Source organism: Cebus imitator, unplaced genomic scaffold, assembly GCF_001604975.1.
Source record: "Cebus imitator isolate Cc_AM_T3 unplaced genomic scaffold, Cebus_imitator-1.0 Scaffold145, whole genome shotgun sequence".
NCBI lineage: Eukaryota > Metazoa > Chordata > Mammalia > Primates > Cebidae > Cebus > Cebus imitator.
Window position 1 is genome coordinate 6,361,885 of NW_016107460.1, and position 13,456 is coordinate 6,375,340.

General features: G+C 45.1%; 1 long non-coding RNA gene across 1 annotated transcript; it reads left to right on the plus strand.

The window, feature by feature from the left end:
• The first annotated feature begins 1,218 nt into the window (after window positions 1-1,218).
• Window positions 1,219-13,006, plus strand: LOC108314017. The gene is made up of 6 exons (XR_001829310.2): window positions 1,219-1,790; window positions 4,653-4,687; window positions 5,449-5,684; window positions 11,263-11,699; window positions 11,857-11,957; window positions 12,503-13,006. It is a non-coding gene; the product is annotated as an uncharacterized LOC108314017 (long non-coding RNA).
• The last annotated feature ends 450 nt before the right edge of the window (window positions 13,007-13,456 follow it).

The window sequence follows — 13,456 nt, forward strand, 5'->3', positions numbered from 1 at the left end:
GCAAAGCAAGAATGACCTAACACAGACAGAATGGTAGAGATGGGCACCCAGCACTTTCTCTCTTCCCCACATCCTCAGGCTCTCCTTTCACGCGTCCATGTGAATTTTAGTGAGAATTGGTGTATCAAGTACGACAGCACTTTTGACTGTGAATTTTATTGAATTTCGTTGAAATTATAGATACATTTGGGGAAGTATTGACTTATTTATGGTATTATTCCTCCTACCTATGAACATAGTAAATCGCTTCATTTATTCAGTCTTCTTTTATGTCCTTCGATAATATTTTATAGCTCTCTTTTCTAGCTTGTCTTTCCTTAGCGGTATTCCTGGGTAACTTACAGTTTTTGTGATTTGCGTAAATCTTTTTTTCTTTTTTTCTATTACACTTTTGCATGGGCCTTTCCTAACATACAGAACTACTTTTGATTTTCGTATATCGATTTTGAATCTAGATTCACTTACTAATTTTAATAGGTAGTAGAATGTTTTGGAATTTCTCTGTAGACTACTCATCTGCACACAATGGCATTTTGTCTTTTCTTCTCAATCCACATTCTGACAGTTCTGCTCCTTACATTGAATTGGCCAGCACCTGCAGAAAAGTATCAGGGAGGCACTTTGATAGCAGCATTCTAGAAAGTTCCTGATGTCATTATCGTTTCATGACTAAAGTTTCATCATGCAATTCAGTGTGTGCTTTTTCTCCTTCTCCTGAGCCCCTCTTTCCCTCCCCCTCCTCCTCCTCTTCCTCTTCTGTTAGGTTTATCAAACAAAGGATGTCTTTTGTCTTTTCTCTGCCGTTCTGGGTTTCCCAGGAGGTTTCTGGTTTGTCAGTGTTCCGTTCTGTTTGGTTGCTTTTGTTACCGGCGGCAAGTCCGCACAGCTCTGCAGCAACCTCAATTCTTGCCTCCTCAGAAGAAAGTATTCGACTGAGGGGCATAAGGCAGGAGGAGAAACTGAGGCAAGCTGTAGCCCAGGCATGTAAGTTTATTAGAAAGCTTTAGAGCAGGAATGAAAGGAAGTAAAGTACACTTGGAAGAGGGCCGAGTGGGCAACTTGAAAGAGCAGGTGCTTGGTTTGACCTTTGACCTGGGTTTTACATGTGGGCACGTTTCCAGGGTCTGGCTGACCTTCTCCCCTGACTCTTCCCTTGGGGTGGGCTGTGCACATGCGCAGTGGCCTGCCAGCGCTGGGGAGGGAGCATGTGCGGTGTGGTTACTGGAGTTGTGCGCATGCCCACTTGAGGTATTTTTCTCTTACCAGCACAATGTCCCTTGGAGGTCACAGATCAGTTAAACTCTGCCATTGTGCCTTTTACTGGGCATGCTTGAGCCCACTGGCCCAGCTCCCGAGGTCTTATCAGGAAGCTGCTGATCACCACTTTCAAGTGTTTCTGTTTATTGGGAGACTGCCTTTGCCTGGCACCAGCTGTGACCAATTATTATTTTAGAGAGACAGTTAACAGGCGCCTGACCATCCCCTGCTGAACAGCCTGACATTCCTGGTGTGTGTGGTGGGGGGTGTGAGGGGCGCTCTCTCCTGCCCTGCTCGTGTCTGACTCATTGGATTCTGCAGAGTGGAAGTGGGAGACCCCTTCTGACCCTGGCCACCTGTCTCCGTGCGAAGGCAGATCCATTTGAGTGAGAGTCCTAGGCAGTACCTCAACTGCCTCTCACTACCCAGGACAAATAAACCCACTTGACTGTGATGTGCTTTTTGTGACTACATTGTGAGATTGGATTTTCAGATATTTTATTTAGAATTTTTGCATCTATATTCTTTGGGAGGTTGGTCTGCACTTTTCTTTTTTCACAATGTCCTTGCTCAGTTTTGATATCAAATTATACTGGCATCAGAAAATAAGTCAGGTATTTTATTTGCTTCACCTATTCTGGCACAATTTGTATAAGAAGATAATTTTCTGTTTCTTGAAGCTTTTGTGAAACTCTCCTGGAAAAATCACAGGAACCTAGTATCTGAATTATTTTTATAAATTTTATCTAAAAACCATTTCTTCTAGGTGTTCAAATTTATTGTCAAAAAATTGTTCATGATAGTCCTAAGATTTGTAGCCTCGCTTTGCGTCTGTAGTCATGAACTCTTTTTAAGTTCCTGGTGATGCTTCGTGCCTGCTTTTCTCACCATGATCTGTTCACTCAGTTGACTATTTTTTTTGGTTAGTTTCCAAAAAGTCACCTTTGGTTTTATCCATTAGCCATATTTTGTCATTTCTGTTTTCTTAATTTCTGCTCTTATCTACTATTGATTTTCTTCTCCTTCTTATAGACTTTCTTTTATTTCAGTAGGTTCCTGAATTGAATGATTAGCTCATTTATTTTATAACATTTTAAAATTCATTAAAAGCTATAAATTTACTTAAATAACTGCTTTAGCTGTGTCTTCTGAGTTCTGACATAAAGTTGCATTTCTTTCAATCAATTCTAAATATTTTCTTATTGCTATTATGATTTTTCTTAATCCATGAATTATGTTATATGTAGTTTTAGTACATCTTTCTACACAAACTTATTATAAATGTTTATGTGCTTTTAGCATTACTCTTTTAAATGGCATATAGAAGGTTTTAAGTTATCCAATTAGTCTGGGATAGCTAATATTAATTGTCACATTTATTGTAAGTACTGATGTATTTATCTCTATTTTTGTTTTTTATTGATACTAGCTTCTATTTTCTCTATATTTTGACTTCTTGTTTTTGATAAAGCTTTCTTATATCCTTTTTCCCTCCAATTTGCAAGTTATTATAGTATATCTCTCTATATATTTTAGCTAATACATTTAAAATTTTAACATAACTGTCTATTTTTCTAACAAAGTCTAAAGTTATTTGATGTTTCCCTCCTTCTCCAGGTGTCCCAACCCTAAATTATTGTTTTACATTTTAATTCAATATTCTTAAATAAAAATTTCTAATTAGTGGTTAACCAGATTCACCAAAGTACTTCTATTACTATTTTTTGCTCAGTATTAGTTCTAGCAGACCACTCCTTCCCCTTTAGTTCACTTTCTTCTTGCTGGAATATATCCTTCAGTAGCTTTCTCTGCAACCATCTGAGGATGGTAAATCATGTTTTCTTCCCTTTCATATTCTAAAATTATCTTGGCCTCTTCTTCCCTCACTCTTGAACAACGATTCCACAGAGTACATCGAATGTGACATTTGCAGTTAGTTTTCTTGACGCTCTGAGGCTGTTTATTCATTGTCTTCTAGCATTTACTGTCACTGAGGAGACATCTGTTGTCAGTCTCATGGTCATCCTTTTGTCATAATATCTCTTTTCTTTTTGGTACCTCTAAATATTTTCTTTCTCCTTTCTGCACTGCAATGATGTTTCATCATAATTCACGTATATTTATACATACTCACATAGAGTTATCCTGCTCAGCACTCAAAGGGCTTTATTAGCTGAAAGCTCCTGCTTTTTCATCAGATCTAGAAAATGTCTAGCCACGATTACTTCAAACATCGTTTGCTTGCCATTCCCCTTGTTTTCTCCTTCCCGTGTGGTGGAACCTCAATTTCTTTTCCGTATCTCTTAACTTCTCTCTCATGTCTTAGGATTTTATCTCTGTGTGCTGCATTTAGAATGAGCTTCACAGTACTATCTTCCAGTTCACAAATCTTTCTCTGACCAGGTTCATATCCATTTGTGATTTTAAAAAATTCCAGGCTGGGTGCAGTGGCTCATGCCTGTAATCTCAGCACTTTGGGAGGTTGAGACAGATGGATCACTTGAATCCAGGAGTCCGAGACCAGCCTGGGCAACATGGCAAAACCCCATCTCTACAAAAAAAATACAAAAATTAGCTGGTTGTGGTGGTGCACACCTGTAGTCCCAGTTACTAGGGAGGCTGAGGTGGGAGGATCACCTGAGCCTGGGAGGTTGAGCCTGCAGTGAGCTGTGATCACACCACTGCACTCCAGGAACCTGGGTGACAGAGTGAGAGACCCTGTGTCAAAAAAGAAAAAAAATTAACGACTATATGTTTCTGTTCTAGCATCTTGAATTGAGCTTTAAAAAGTGACCTATTTTAATTCATATCTAATTTGTAATCTTTTCCAATTTTTCATATATTTCTTTCTAAATTTACACCTTTGAGACCTTTAGGGTATTCTGTAGACATCTTGAGGTTTTCCTGTTGTTTACTTTTCATTGCTGGTGAATGTCTTAACTCATAATTGACACTTTAGTGTAAATCTTTTTCATGCTGTTCAGAACCTTCGATTGAGAGAGTCTCTCTCTCCCTCCTGCCCTCCACCCAACCCCGTCGTTCTGCAGGTGCCTTTTTTCTGCTCCTGAGAATCCTGGTCAGAACCACGCTATACTGGAGGCCCCTGCTCCAGCCTGTCAAGACGCTGAGGGAGCACAGGTGCAGTCATGGGATGGTTAGCCAGCCCATGTCTGGACCACGTGGCTGCTCTGCTTCACCTGGGACCAGGTCTCCACAGCCTCCTTTCACTTGCTCCCAGTTTCATCCATGAATCTAGCTGGGGTCTCCTGCCACGTGGGGTTCCTGGGTCCCTGTCAGTTTCAAGAGCCGGATCCCTGCCACTTCCAATGGACTCTTGCCCCTGGAGCCCTGCACGTCTGCAGCTTTGCCCCTCCTGGCACGTGCCACTATTTCAGGTCCACGGAGCACTTTCTTTTCGTTTAGAGCATTGGTAAGTACCTGAGAATAAATTCGATTGACCTTTGCTGTGTTGGTGAAGAGAGACAGTTCCACGTCTGCACTCAGTTGTAAAGTTTCCTAGCAGTCCAGCCCCACATCCCCCCAGGGCTTGGCTCCCTGGAGATGTCTCTGAGTAGGAATGAACAAAGCAGAGTCAGTTCCTTCAATCTCCTGTATTTTCGTATTTTAAGGCACTAAGAGTCTTCTCCCTCTGAAGCTATAGAGAGGGAGCTTTCAGGTGCAAGGAGGACCCAGGGCACAGTCTGTTCCTCTAAACCCAGGACCACCAGGAATACACAACCAGGCTCCTTCTCCAGGGGGTGGAGTGGAGCCTGCAGGCGAAGGAGGCAGGACCCATCAGAGGCCTGATGGAAAAGGGCCCCCAGCACAGCTGTGTGGGGGGCAAAAGCCATGAAGGGAGATAATGAGGCTGCTCTTTGATGGGCTGGTGATGCTGTCTTTCCTAATGAGATGTTAAATGAAGTTATGGCAGACACAGACTTCACTGATTTGGAAGAAGATGATCAACGAATTCTCATCTTCAAGTGCATTTATTAGCTGCTGCCTGACATGACAAACTGAAAAACTTGGAGATGAAGTTAGTTGTGTCGGCTTGTCATGAGCCAGCTCAGTCTAAGTGGATATGCGTGTGTGTGTGTGTGTGTGTGTGTGTGTGTGTGTGCGCGCGCGTGAGAGAGAGAGAGAGAGAGAGAGAGAGAGAGCATTTCTTGAATAACTGAAATTCGCTGACAGGTGGCTCCACAATAGATGCATGCTATGTAGCCGTTCCGGCTACAGCTGCCCAAGTCTGCCTGAGCCTCCTGCATGAGGCCATTGGTCTTAATAAAGCCACTGACCCCCACACTCGGAATTGTACTGACTTTTCACAGCTAACAGCCAACACTTGCCGAGAAGCAATTCTGTTGTTGAGGATATCACATCATGCCAGGGAAACAGAGATGGAATTCAGAAAACCTGGGATATTGCAGGTAATTTATAAAGCATGATCTAAAGCATGTACTTTATAGATCAATCTGCTCCATCTACTCAAATCCAAATGGTCTGGGACCTCAACTGCATGAAAATCTCCAAAAATATTTGTGTCAAAAGCCCCTTGGTAAACATTCCCTGTGGTACGTTTGGAGCCCAGGCAACAAAAGATGTTTTGTTTCAGTGCCTTCTTCTCATGATTTAGAAAGGAAATGGGAGAAATGCCCCCTGCCATCCTGCACCCACACGGAATCCACTGAGCCACAGCGGGGCATCTACCGGTGTGCAGAGCGGATGGCAGGGCCCATCACGCAACACAATTCATATCAAAGCAAGGAGTGGCCAAGTTTTCTCCTTCTAAAAATTCAGTTGCTTTAATTTCATGTTTAATGTGGCACAGGTCCTATCCTATAAAGAGACCATGAAGAATTGAGCAGCGTTAGACTGCACTGAGGTGTTAGCACTGATTTTACAAAAAGGTACCCGTAATCCCATAATCCCAGCACTTTGGGAGGCCAGGGAGGGTGGATCACATGAGGTCAGGAGTTCGAGACCATCCTGGACAATGTGGTGAAACCCTGTCTCTCTTAAAAAGAGAAAAATTGGCTGGGTGTGGTGGTGCATGCTTATAATCCCCACTACTCGGTGGGCTGAGGCTGTAGGATCACTTAAATCTGGAAGGCAGAGTTTGCAGTGAGCTGAGATTGTGCCACTGCACTCTAGCCTGCGTGACAGAGCAAGACTCTGTCTCAAAAACAAGCAAAAAAAAAAAAAAAGGTAGATGCCATTAGCCAAAGTGCAGTTACAGTGACCAGTAATCATCCGCATTCACAGCTCTTTAAAAATTCATATTATAGAAATGTTTGTCTGTCTATGGCCTCTGTTGGATTGAAGAGACCTGACATTTATAATGCATTTCACAACGAGTATAATTTAAAGATAAGATTAACATAATGCATCCCTAATCGCCTCGTGATGCTTTCATTCACTCAGCAAACAATTTTGAGCTCAGGTTATGTGTTTTAAACTGTGTTGGAGGCACAGGCAATGTGGAGAACGTGCAGGAAGAGCTCTCTGACCTTACTTAATTTTCATTCTAGTGAGGGGGGTGGTGGCTTCAAGAAACAAGTCAACTGGAGAGGTAATTTCAGGTCATGATCATTGCTAGGGAGTCATCACAAAGGGGCCGGGAGGTGACCAGTGTGCGTACAGGTTGAGGCAGATCGGAGCCCTTCTCTTCCCCATGGCAGGTTCTCCCTGTTCTCTGTCTCAGCGCTCCCCACTCTTCATTCATGAGTCCTATTACCATTCTCTTTCCATGAGCGCCATGCGGACAGGGGCTTTATCCAACCTCTTTGCTTGGTCACCTCTGGGCCTGACATTCAGCCTGCCTGTGGCAATTGACATTCTGCATGAAGGAACCAGTCTATCAGTGGAAACTCTGGCTGCCTGGTCCTGTCTCATGATGACTTTGGAATTATCGTAATCCTGTTCTTTTTAATTATTTCCACCATTCTGCTGTATGCGGTTTATGTTACAATTACACGTTGGCGACTAAATCTTTAATTGTCCTCTACTCATTTCATGGATCACTAGGAAACCTTTTTCCCCACAACTAAATTACTTTTTAAGGGCAGGGACGTGTCTTCAATTTCTTTATTACTCCTCACCATCAACGCATTTGAGCACTAATGTCTGGGCCGAGCCCAGTGCTCAGTCCATACTTGTCAACATGGTAGAATGTGTATTATTCCCTGCGCAGTTAGTGGGGCTCTGCAGCTGGAAGAGAGAGGAAGCTTGGATAATTGAAATATCCCCATCTCAGACATTACCGACTGAGGTTAGGTAAGGGCAAGTCAGACTGACTTTCATATCTTGGGGCTTTATTTCCTGCTGTTTTTTGTAAGTATTCTTTCAGAAAATCTTAAGAAGGAAAGTCTGGGCCACAGAGAAAACAGGGAGGTGAAGAAAGATTCTCAAATGTTTTTCTTTAGAAGTCAAGAGGTTGCTCTAATCAGTTTCAAGAAACAGCAACAAGAGAACCCAAAGGCCATGATGAATCTGTTAGATCCTCTCTCCCTCTTCCCTCCTCCTCCGTCCTTTCCTTCCACTCTCCTCCTCTTGGAGACAATCAGATCCAAACGGGATAAACAGGGAAAACGAAGCTTAGGTGCGTTCCACAAACACTGATGTGTCAATCACCATGAATGTGCTGGAAATTCAGGATGCACAAGGCCTCCAGGAGTTCATGCCTATTGGACTTGGCAAGTGGAGGAGTTGGTCTTAAAGGAGCAGCAGTCTTAGCAGCTGCAGTGAGATGGAGCACACAGTATCTGGATGGACTGGGATGCGTCACTTAGACAGGGCGGACTGGGACTCAAGCACAGAGACCCCTTGGGTTCTCTGCTGGGACAGAGGCATCTTCTTGCTCCTCTTCTCCCCTCCCTCAGGCAAAATTGTTCCCTTTCTTCATGCTCTGCCCTGCCACAGACCCTTCTCTAACACCCGAAAATGACTGGTCTTGCCTTTAGCCTTTTTAAGTCCTTATCACACAACAAAAGATTGGCTGCAATTTTGTCTCCTCTTTGTTCGGAGTGAGGCAGTGCGGCAGGGTGGACGGGCTAACAGCGTCAATCAATAAGACATGGCCTTGACATTTACCGGCTATTAGATCTTGGCCGAGTTACTCAATGTCTTCTGACTTCCATTTCCCCTTCTGCTAAATGGAAACAGTAATTACCACCCACTGGGTGAGAAAGAAGATCCAATGGGTTAAGGCTGGCAAAGCGACTTGCAGATTAGCAGGTGCTCTCTGACTGTTAGCTACTTATCATGGCTGTGGGTTGGTTACTATCACCAAGGAGTCTAAAATGTAGTTACAGACACAGAGTTCTGTTTTGTGCTCCAATGACTCTGCACTATTAGGAGAACAGAACAGGTGGTCATTTTCTGATAGATGAGTATAGGATATGAATCTGTTCCACAAACGTTTATTAACAAAACACCTGCGACACAGGCCCTCCGTTTGGCCCTGCAGACAACGTAAAAATGAGCAAGACAGCATCTCACTATAGTCACTTTCTTTCAAGGAAATCCCATTTTCTCTGATGATATTTGTGGTTGGCAGAAGAACGGTCCCCCAAGGATGTCTATGTCCTAATTCTTGGAACCTGGCATATGTGACCTTACGTAGCAAAGGAAAATGAAGATTGCAGTTAGAATTAAGGTTGTTCAGCTGACCTTGAGCTGGGGAGAGGATCCTGAATGACCCACGTGGGCCCGATGTAATCTTTAGAGTCTTTAAAAGTGGAGGAGGAAATCAGAAGAGTCAGAGAGAGAGAGAAGCATGAAAAAGGCTTGGCCCAATCTTGCTGGTTTTAAAGATGGAGGGGCTACCAGCCTAGGGATGTGGGAGACCGTGCAGTATGGAAAGGGCAAGGATGTAGATTTTCCTCTTGTGTCTCCAGAGGAACGCAGCCCTGCTGCTAATTCAGGATTTTTACTGCTCTGCTCAGCTAGGTCCATGTTCTTGTCTCACAACCAAGAAATATTAGGCATGCAGACGCTCGAAGACTGAGTGGAATAGACTTTATTAAGCAGAAAGAAAGCTCACAGCAAAGAGAGGGTTCCTGATAGCAAGTTCCCAGTTGTCCCCTTCCCAGTGGAATACCAGGGTGTGTGTGTGTGTGTGTTTGTGTGTGTGTGTATGCCTGTGTACAAATAGGGAATATATATATATACACACACACAAGTAGGGAAACTGGTATTACATATATATAAGGTGAGGATTTTCATGTATATTTCATAAATATATGAAAATCACCCTGAGCCCACCCTGCAGGCTTCTCGTGCAGCTACTTCCACCTCCAAGGATCAGAGAACGGCAGGGATAGAGCTGGCAGCAGAGGCCACCCTGTCCCCAAAGTGCTGGGGGACCTGTTCATCAGAGTAAAGCACTTGACCAACTGCCCTTGACATTCCATCTCTGACCCTTTTGAGGCCGGCTGGGTTGGCCAGGCTGCCTCCTTCTATCTTTTTTTTCCTACACTGTCAATCAATAGAAAAGACATCAGAGACATTTACGAAGCACAACTAATCAGTTAGGCATTCAATTAATTAGGCAATCATTTTTCTGCACTTGATTTTCATTACAGGGAGTTTATTTTCGTTTCTTGTGTAGGAAAAACAGGTGCTCACATTTAGCTTCATCAGCTTCCTGTTGCTGTTGGATTCACATATTATTTTAAAAATAGGGTTATTTTAGGGGAAAATGTGACCTGGGAAAACCCACTCGTATTTACTCCCCAAGGTTGCTGTTCTTGTTGTGCTGTTGGTGGTGGTTTTTTTCCCCCAGCACTGGGACGGTTTAAAAACAGAAGTGAAGCCAGATCACATTCCACCCACCACTGCTGAAGCCTTTGTTCCTTCTCACAAGTTATGCCTTTTCCTATCTCAGAGAGAAAACAGGCCTAAATTTACATTTACTAGGAGCCTCTGAAACAGGTTAGCCCCAACGTAGGTGATGGTGAACATGATTTCCTAAAAAGCGACTCTGTTTACCCACTGACAGCTTCCAGGCCCCCCCCAGGGGGCTCAGGGCCGCTGTAAGCCCAGACCCAGTGGCATAAGGCCGGACGTGCGTCCTGGTGCAAACCCAGAATCATGACCCACATACACACGTTCCTCAGTACCTCCAGGATCAAACCCCCATTCCCATTCCGAGGGAATTTGAAAATGCTGCTCCCTGAGCTGGGGCTGTCCTCATGGTGCATATGGAAGACTTAACGACATTCATGTTAATTACTTTCCCTGAACACTATTCTAGAGGGAAGAAACACAGCAGTCCGCTTTCTGTTTTCAGGTGATGTCGGCAGGCTTCTCCTCCAGTCCAGCTGCACTTGCGACGTCTTTAAGGCACAAGCAAAGATGGTTAAGCTGCCCCTCCCCATCTCACCCTCCCTTCCCTATTTTTCCTTTGTTTGTGATCGGAAGGGTTAATGTAAAAATAGATGTTCTCCAGTCATCACAGAGTTCCTCTTTGGGTTCCCATGGAAACCAGGCAGCACAAGTATGTGAGGAATTGTTTTCAGTTAGCCCAAGATTTTATCCTCCAAAGACTTAGGGTCACTCTGCCTTATGGTTTGGGGAAATTTTTTAAAAGATTTTTTAAAGTAATTAATAGAATCTCCTCACCTGCCCTTCATCAACCCCCCATTCACAGAGCATTCTTTTATTTAAAATGTCCAACACAAAGGTTATCTTGTGACATTTCAAATAATGCAACCCCTTGAGGGTATTTTTTAAAAAGTTCTTTTGCAACAAAGTTTCTTCTCCTCACCCTCGGAGGAAGGAAACAAAAGAGGTATTTCCTTCCTTCATTAAAAGTAATTTGGAATTGCTCCTGGGGTTAGATTCTTGCAAATTGTCCACCAGGGAAACAAGCTTGGTCACCACCCCTGAACTACAGCGATGGCATCCCATGGGGACACACAAGACAAATAAAATACTGAGAAACTCGAGGTTTTGCTCCGCCCACAGAGCTCAGAGTAGAGGCTGCCTCTTTTGGCTCCTTTTCAGTTCAGATAAATTGCACTTGGTCAACGGAAACGTCCTAAGGGCATTGCGGCTGCAGCTGGAGAATGAAGAAGACATAAAATTAGGGCTTTTGTCACTGTTGCTTGATTTCATTAAAGGGCATTAGTTTTCCGCGAGATGTATGGGATTGGAGAGGACAGGAGCCGGAAGCCCCCAGTACAGCAGCAAGGCCAGTGCCAGTGAGGACCCGGAGCCTCATTTCTGCTGCCACGTGCCTGGACTGCACTGTGCTCCCCACCCTGCCATGCCCGGCCCAGTGGTGCTCTGCTCTATCCCCCTCAGCCAGCCTGAGACTGGCCCCCAGTGTGTTGTGACTCCTGGGGTCTCTCAGCTGTCCCTCAGCCCCCAGGAGAATTTCCCTCCCCTGCAGCAGCTGCCTGATGGGGAGACTGGCCCCTCTCTGGGACTGACTGATCCAGGTACAAAGGGTCCCCTTGCAGCAATGGTGGAGCACCCTGTAGAGCAGTTTGGGCTCTGGGCTCTCCTTTGAGATTAGGCCAAGGCCTGAGTCATCCTGGCTTGAGGTAGAAAGAAGGTCTGCTCTACCGCCAGGTTCTTTACTTCCCTCCCTTATAGGTTTATCCTGAAAGCAGCCTCTCCCCAGGTCAGAAGACCTCTCAGGCTCTGTTTCTAGGGAGCCTGACCTGCTGACAATGCTCCTAGCTGGATTCTGTAAGGTAAAGACACCGTTTTTCATGAATTGAGTTGTATCTGCCTAAAAGATGTCAAAATCCTGACTGCTTGGCTCATATCTGAGAATGTGGCCTTACTGGAAATCAGGTCTTTGCAGATCATCAAGTTGACACGAGGTCACTGAGGTAGGCCTTCCTCCAATAAGAAATGTCCAAGGTCAGTGTCAAAGGACAAATCAAATGTGAAAAGGCAATGTCAACAGACAAATCAAATGTAAAAGGTCGACGTCAAAGGTCGTATCAAATGTGTAAGGTCAACGCCAAAGGTCAAATCAAATGTCAACGGTCAACGCCCAAGGACATGAGTGTGTCCCTGACAAGGTCTTTCTCACTGACCAAGCTTTTGTCTGCCTTGCCCACCCCCCCCGGTTGCAGCCCAGTTGCAGCAGAAGCCCTGCTGAGTCCAGAGTGAGAGTCCCGGTCCCCAGCGTTCCTCTCGGTGTTTCCATCCACCAAGGGCCCCTGGACTGCAAATCCCAGATGTCTTCATTGCATTTGGAATTTAGCTCAGTCTCCCTCCTCCATTGCAGTGGTCTTGAATAAAGTCTTCCTTACTGTTTTAACATGAGACAGGAGAAGTTATCACGTAACATCTTGTACAAAGAGGAAACCTGGACACAGAAGTGGACGTGCACTCAGAGGGAGAACGCTGCCATGTGACAGAGATCAGGTGATGCATCTCCAAGCCGAGCAACCCCAGGGATTGCCAAAAACCACCAGGAGCTGCAGAGGCCTAGGACAGACCCTCCCACAGAGTCTCAAGACAGCCAGCCCTTCCCACGCTTTCATCTCTGATGTCCGACCTCAAGAACCATGAGAGATGAGAGAACCCACTTCCAAGGGTGAAGCCTCCCAGTCTGTGGTCCCCTGTCCCAGCAGCCCTGGGAACCTGACCCCTGGTGCCTCTGCATCCCTGGCATTGCCCTGCCCTCTCACTCCTGTTCTCCAGTGAATCCAACACACTCTTAGTGAGATAGCCAGGTGGCAAGGGGTCCTCAGAGAAACTCCAGCCCGCCTGTGCATTGGGAATGTGCTGTTTGCAGCACGGAGGAGCCTAGCCCTTCCTCTTCCTGGCTGGAACCCAGGATTTAATCTGCGTTGCGGGAAGCCTATACTAGGGGGACTCTCACTCTGCTGAGTCCCTGTTCTCCTTTATTTTCCGTTTTGTCCAATAAATCCCATTATTATCACCCTTCAAATTGCCTGCCAGGCTAATCTTTTGTGGCCATGTGACAAGGACCCCGTCTTTAGCTGAGCTAAGGAAAAGCGCTGCAGCAGCAGAAGACAGAGTCCCAGGTCCTTTGTTCCAAGAGCTGAGCATCCTCACAGGACATGGGGAGGGGTCAGCACAGATGATCAAGAGGACTGAGATGGTTGGAGGGGGACCCCTGGGGAAGGCAGCAGGGGCTGCATCCAGAACTGGGCCACCTGGGTATCCTTCTGAGGCAAGGTTCTCTCCACGGGCACAAGATGGCCCTGCCACA